The sequence below is a fragment of the Aotus nancymaae genome, unplaced genomic scaffold (assembly GCF_030222135.1).
Source record: "Aotus nancymaae isolate 86718 unplaced genomic scaffold, 86718_ANA_hifiasm-v0.15.2.pri h1tg000030l, whole genome shotgun sequence".
NCBI classification, from domain to species: Eukaryota; Metazoa; Chordata; class Mammalia; order Primates; family Aotidae; genus Aotus; species Aotus nancymaae.
Genome location: NW_026988443.1, coordinates 25,534,995 through 25,541,636, shown reverse-complemented (window position 1 = coordinate 25,541,636; position 6,642 = coordinate 25,534,995). Strand labels below are relative to the sequence as shown.

Below are 6,642 nucleotides of genomic sequence, written 5' to 3'. Positions count from 1 at the left end.
ATAGGCATGTGCCACCACGCTAGGCTAATTTCATATTTTTAGTAGAGACAGAGTTTCTGTGTGTTTGTCAGGCTGGTCTCAAACTCCTAACCTCAAGTGATTTGCCTCCTCGGCCTCCCAAAGTGCTGGGATTACAGACGTGAGCCACTGCGCCCGGCCTGGCAGGTATTTTTAAAGGGAAAAACTCTTCAAATAAATTGTCTCAGCTTATGATTCCAAACGATAGGTCTTTCAGTTTCATTCCATTGAGTAAGAATATAAATTTATCCAAATAAAAATGGAAATATCTAAAGATTTGTCCCATAGGTCAAGATATTCCAAAAACAAATTGTAACTTTGAACATGAAATCTTGCATAATTTTTAAGCTCTCAATTTTTAATTTGTTCAGTTATTTTCTTTCTGTTTTAGAGATAAAGTTCATTGTTTTCCTGTTTGCAAGCTTCATTTTCAACAATTGCAACTAGCTAAATATTTTCAAATAAAGTTTTTTTGAGCACTCTATTCTTTGGAGATTTTGATTAAATATATCCAACTGGTGTTGAATAAAATGTAACCAAAACTTACAGATTTATTTATAAAAGAAGCTCAAAACCACTGCAGAACATGTAGGTTGATTTATAAAGTAACTCTTCCAAGGTGCAAAATCTTTAAAAACCCCATTGATGGCAAGTGGCAAACAGATAAAAAGTCCATACTGCCACACTAAAGTATTTTTAATATTCAACATCAACTTCATCCCCAAAAATATTGTGGTTCGATTGCTCTAACGGAGTATACACAAATATTTGTAAATTTAAACCATGAAATGTTTTAATTGATCTAACATCACAGCTAGTGGGAGGCAGTTGTGAATTATATGAACATCAAAACAAATTCCAAACCTATTTCTGTCTCATAAGTTTCTTAATTTTATATCGACATTGACTTTTACCATGAACTTATACTCCACCAAATTTTGAGTGGGTGTTATCACCACAAAATTTAGTAACTTTATCTTCAATGTTAAACTACCAAGTTCATTAAAAAATAGAGCATATACTAGTATTAACAATAAGATCAGATGTTTTACCTTCTTTAGAGTGAACTTTCAGAAATTTTAATAATTTGATTTTCTGAATTGGAAGTGAAAATTTGAACCAATTATTAGAATGTACGCATTTTCTTTGTGAAGCCTCTGACAGCACTGATAAAATAGATAGCCTTTGAACTGTTTGCAATTTTTCTTCTGTCTCAAGTACCAATACATTAAGTGCAGGCACTACATATTTTCCACACACATAACAAAAACTTGGAAGAAAAAATATTTAGAAATTTAGCAAAGAAACAGTCATCTGATATCAATGAAAAATTGTGCTTTGCAGAAGAATCTGTAAGTCCACCTGCTACAGATTCACATGTGAATTCATCTACAGGCAAGTCTTCTTAAAATAACTACTGAATTTTTTTGTAGGCTGAGCACCATGCTCACTCCTGTAATTCCAGCACTTTGGGAGGTTGAAGCGGGCAGATCACGAGGTCAAGAGATCAAGACCATCCTGGCCAATATGGTGAAACCCCATCTCTACCAAAAATACAAAAATTAGCCAGGCATAGTGGCACATGCTTGTAGTCCAAGCTACTTGGGAGGCTGAGGCAGGAGAATTGCTTGAACCCAGGAAGCAGAGGTTGCAGTGAGCTGAGATCACGCCACTGCACTCCTGCCTGGTGACAGAAAGAGACTCCATCTCAAAAACAAAACAAAACAAACAAAAAAACCACTACTGATTTTTTAAACTAGATGCTGATTTTCTGATATTCTGTTAGCAATTCCTGTCTTCTCTTTGGTCATTTGCCACAATGAATGGTAAATATTGATAAACATTTTTTGTGCAAGTTACATCTATACTGGCTTTTGTAAGAAAGGGAAACTCAGTGCCTAATTTTTTCATTAAACATACACATTTGGTTTCTGGAGTCGATGGCTGCCAAAAGGGATTACTCTGAAATAAAAATGTTACCAGATAATAAAATCAACAGTTGTAAATTCCATTTATTATATAAATAAATGCAAAACTGGTATTGTAGGAACATTCAGACTACTCTATGTTCTATGGTGGGACTGCTTAGCCTCTGTGTCCTATATGGACCAATATTTTCCTGCACAGCTACCTTCTCGTTTCCACAGTTCCCATGGACCCTACCAACAGGCACCACGGTGGCAGGCTGCATGCCACAGGCCCCAGCACTGGCCCCTGCACAGGTAGCCGGGAGGGCAGCAGCAGTCACTTCTCACCTGGAGAACCTGGCTAATCCCACATGCTTGTATCTGAGGGCACTTCACACCCTTTGAGAATGGGGTGTCAGTTACCTTGCATCTGGAACAGAGTGGCAAAAGGGGTTGGATAGCACTGGTAATCTTTCAAACCTGACCAGGAATTCAAAGGAGGACTCCAAACTAGCATCTCACACGCAGGTATGTGAGACCTCGGCCGGAGCTGGCGGAACAAAAGGCAGCTCTCTCTACCTACCCCTCCTGGCTGTTTTTGTGGTTGTTTGTTTTCTTTTTTAAAAATTGAGTCAGAATTAGACGCTAAAACCCAAGGGACATGCCTGAACAGGGACTTGAACCCTGGACTCTCAGATTAAAAGTCTGATGCTCTACCAACTGGGCTATCCAGGCTCCCTCCTTTCTGGCCTCTTTTAACACAATAATAAATAACAGGACTTGGTTAAAAATAATAAAGTACAATCTGGAAGAAATCCAAAGTGGACAAGATGAAGAGATAAAAGGTATATGCCAGGACTCCTGTGGGCAAACCGGGACATGTTGGTACCTTATATATTAAGAGTCTTGGGTTCTGTTTTCACTCAAGCAAATCTCTAAATTTTCTTATCCTTTTCTCTTCAAAGTGTTTTCCTATGTGCCCACCCCTTTGGACTTCTAGCCCTTGCACAAACAGATAAGCGAGATGCAAATATCTGAGAGGGTGTGGTACAGGCTGACTGCAAATCCCATCATGATTAAGGTGACGGACACTCCCCAGATAAAGCCCAGACCCACCCCTCCCTTTCTGTAAAAGACTGTGCTAGAGCCCGCAGAGTGGTTCTGCTCTGTCCACCCTCCCTTCTTTACCAGTGACATGAGCTTGAAGACGGAAGCCACCTGTTCAAGAGAGTGGTTCAGAAAAATAAGAGTTGCTGATGACCGGGGAGCTGCCATATGTATTCATTATCAACCTCCAGACCCAGCAGCTGATTGCAATTCTTGACCTAAGCAAATACACGCTGCCGAAGTTCCTGCTTCCCATTCCAGGCTCTTCTGCCTCCGCTCCGTCCTCGTACCCCAAAACCCTACCATACAAGTCACAAACATCACTCCACTCATCCTTCATCCATGCTGTTACCTTGGCTGGAGATACCTTTCTCAGCCTGGACATCCGGGTACTTCTGCCCTTCTGCCAGAAACAAACTAAGTCATCACCTCCTCGCGGAAGCCTCTCTGGGTTGCACTCCTGAGACATCCCAGGCATGCTCCTGCACCCTGTTATATGGTTATCTGTTAACATGCCTGCCTCCTTCAATCTGTGATCAGCCTGAGGGAGGGCACCCTGTGTTCTTTCTTCCTCATTCTGTCATCCTGTGCCACCATGCCTGCTACATAGCGACAGAGCAGGCACACGTAATGGGGAATGACTGGATGAATGTTGAAACTTACCAAATAGGGGCGGGTCCTGGAAAGGCTCTGGGAGGAGGATACCTGATGGACCTCTAAAGGTAGGGGTCACCAAGTGGCAGTTACACATTCTCCATCAATAGGATCAGGTCCATTATTCTATTAAACCTCCTTGGGGACCTTGAGGGTGAGAGGACATGCCTATTAGTAACCCCCGTTTATGGCTGGGCAAATGGAGGCATGGGGAGGTTAAAAGCCCCGGGTCAACCCAGGAATCAGTGATGAACCTGCTGTGATTGGCAGTCGTGGGGACCTGACGCAGGTTTGTTCTCTGAACATCACTACTTTCAAGGACTCCCCCGTTCATTCTCTCAATCTTTTTTCCTTTTTCCTCCAGTAATATCCAAAAAGTCCCCTCTCCAGATTAAATCATCCTGGCTTCAAATATCTAAAGCAGCATTTTTTTTTTTTCCTTCAGCATTTGAAATGTTTTTAAGGGTTTATTTCAAACACCCTTTACTTTGAACTGATTGTTCAGAACTTTCATTCCGCCTTGTCACTGTGTTTTGTAGTCGGCTCTGATTTCTAAAAGGTTTTTATTTCTTCTCTATTAGCGGCCACCACCTGCTTACTGTTTGGATGGGTTTTGCTTTATTTTCTTTGCTTTCATCTATTGAAATGGATGAGAGGAACCTTAGGTAATAAACCTTGTTTCCAGTTTTCCCCCGCACCTCGCCTGTTTTTAACTCCTCCTTCGACTGCTAAGGATGAGGCAAAGGACGGACAGGTCCCTGGGTGGTAAGTCTGGGAGTCACTCTGCCTTTTTCCCCAGGTGTGGGGATGGAGTGACAGGCAGCGGAGGGCAGAACGTGCCTGCAATGTTTGCGGTGCTGTTGGCTTTGCGACAACCCAGCTGTCCTGTTTCCCCGCAGCGGACGCATGGTGGCCTCCTAAATGGCCACTCTGGCTGGAGGAAAAGGCGTCTCCTTCCAATCTTATGGGGACTCCTAAGCTCCATGGGGGGATGCGAGCATCAGTGGCTGTTGCTGAGGTCCCCATTGCCGGACACTAGCCTGTTCCATTTTTGGCTCATCTGCACACACTGGCCCTATGGGAGCAGCCTCGCATATAAAAATATAAATATTTTACCAGTTCGTCCTGCCCTCGGGGTATCAAGTTTAATGAACTAAACATCCTCCATTAATCACCCAGCAGAATGTTATTTACTTCAGGGGAAAGGGTAAGTGACCACTGCAAAGACACATCAGGGACTCGGTCTGTACACCTCCTCCCTGCGCTAGGTCTTCCCAAATCTTTAAAAACAAACTCCTAAATCTGGGGCTGGGTGCAGTGGCTCACGCCTGTAATCCCAGCACTTTGGGAGGCCGAGGCTGGTGGATCACTTGAGGTCAGGAGTTTGAGACCAGCCTGGCCAACATGGAGAAACTTCGACTCTACTAAAAATACAAAAATTAGCCGGGCATGGTGGTGCATACCTGTAATCCCAGCTACTCAGGAGGCTGAGGCAGGAGAATTGCTCGAACCTGAGAGGTGAAGATTGCAGTGAGCCGAGATCACCCCACTGTACTCCAGCCTGGGCAACAGAGTAAGACTCTGTCTCAAAAAAAAAAAAAAAAAAAAAACAGCAAAGTCCCAAATCCAGAAGTTCTGCCAGCCGAGTTGACATACTGCTTTCCAGTCCTCTCCTGTCCCCTTACCAAATTTTAGTATTGCTTTTTAATTGATTAATTAAAGAGACAGGGTCTTACTCCATTGCTCAGGCTGGAGTGTGGTGTTACAATCATGGCTTACTGCAGCCTCAAACCCTTGGTCTCAAGTGATCCTCCCACCTCAACCTCCAGAGTAGCTGGAACCACAGGTATATGCCACCATGCCTGGTTAATTTTTTTTTTTTTTTTTGGAGAGATGGGGTCTCGCTATGTTGCCTGAGCTGGTCTAAAACTCTTGGCCTCAGGTCGTCCTCCCACCTCTGCCTCTCAAAGTCCTGGCATTACAGGCATGAGTCACTGTGGCCGGCTTGCCTACAACATTTTAGATGTCAACTTCCTCACCCTTTTCTTTAAAATACGGCATCCTCTCCTGTATCTGCCCAGCCCAGAAATGCACAGTCAAGGGTTATGTCAGCGCAGGGAGGGTGAGGAAGGTCTTGCACCCCGTTGTCATGATGACCCCATAGCCAATAAATCAAGTCCAGTGTAAGTAACATTTGAGCAACTTGAGAAAATGGAACTGAAGTGGGTACATATTGGAGACCCTTTGACGTCGCTGAATATCCTTTGTAAATAATATTTATCACTCAGCTTAGAGCCATGAGAGCCACTCAGAGCAAGTATATAAGAGTGGGGAAATGAAGGAAAGAGAAGGGCAGAGGGAAGGAAGTGGAGATTGGTGCTGCGACACGGGAGGTGGCCGTGGGAGGTGACACAGCAGTGTCCGTGTTAAGCCGGGGTGTTCGTCTTTGGTACCACGGCCCCTACTCCCGCAGCCACAGCTGGAAAGCAAACCTGGCAAGCCAATGTCTACCTTGCCCCTTCCTGGGAACCGTGAGGTCCTACCCATTCTGACTCCACTGAAATCTACGGGAACTGGTGGAGATCTGCCGTCCCAGTCCAGAAAATGACATTGTGTGTGAGGACCTGCCCTTCGTCTCCCTTCTCTTGCAGGGCTAACCCCGGCCTCACCCACTCCCTGCTAGAGGGACATGGCCCCTCTCTGCTCACATCCAGGCCTACCAAAGCATCTTGCATTTGGCCAGAGGTCTCGAGAAGCCTCTCCAGGCTGTGTAGGGCTTTAGCCCAACACTAATTAGTAATGCAATCCCGAAAAGAGTGAAGCTGCCTGCCACCTCCCTCACTCATAGTGATTTATGTTCAATTTGTACAAATGGAGAAAATGAGATTTCAAATTTCAATGCCATTTCTGCAATGAGGTGATTAAAAGAGAGAGAGGTATCGCCTTCCACTGTATA

The 6,642-nt window shown here is 44.1% G+C and overlaps 1 non-coding gene across 1 annotated transcript; it reads right to left on the bottom strand.

The window, feature by feature from the left end:
- Positions 1–2,587: 2,587 nt before the first annotated feature.
- On the bottom strand, positions 2,588–2,660 carry TRNAK-UUU (transfer RNA lysine (anticodon UUU)). Its single transcript has one exon. It is a non-coding gene; the product is annotated as a tRNA-Lys (tRNA).
- Between the last annotated feature and the right edge of the window lie 3,982 nt (positions 2,661–6,642).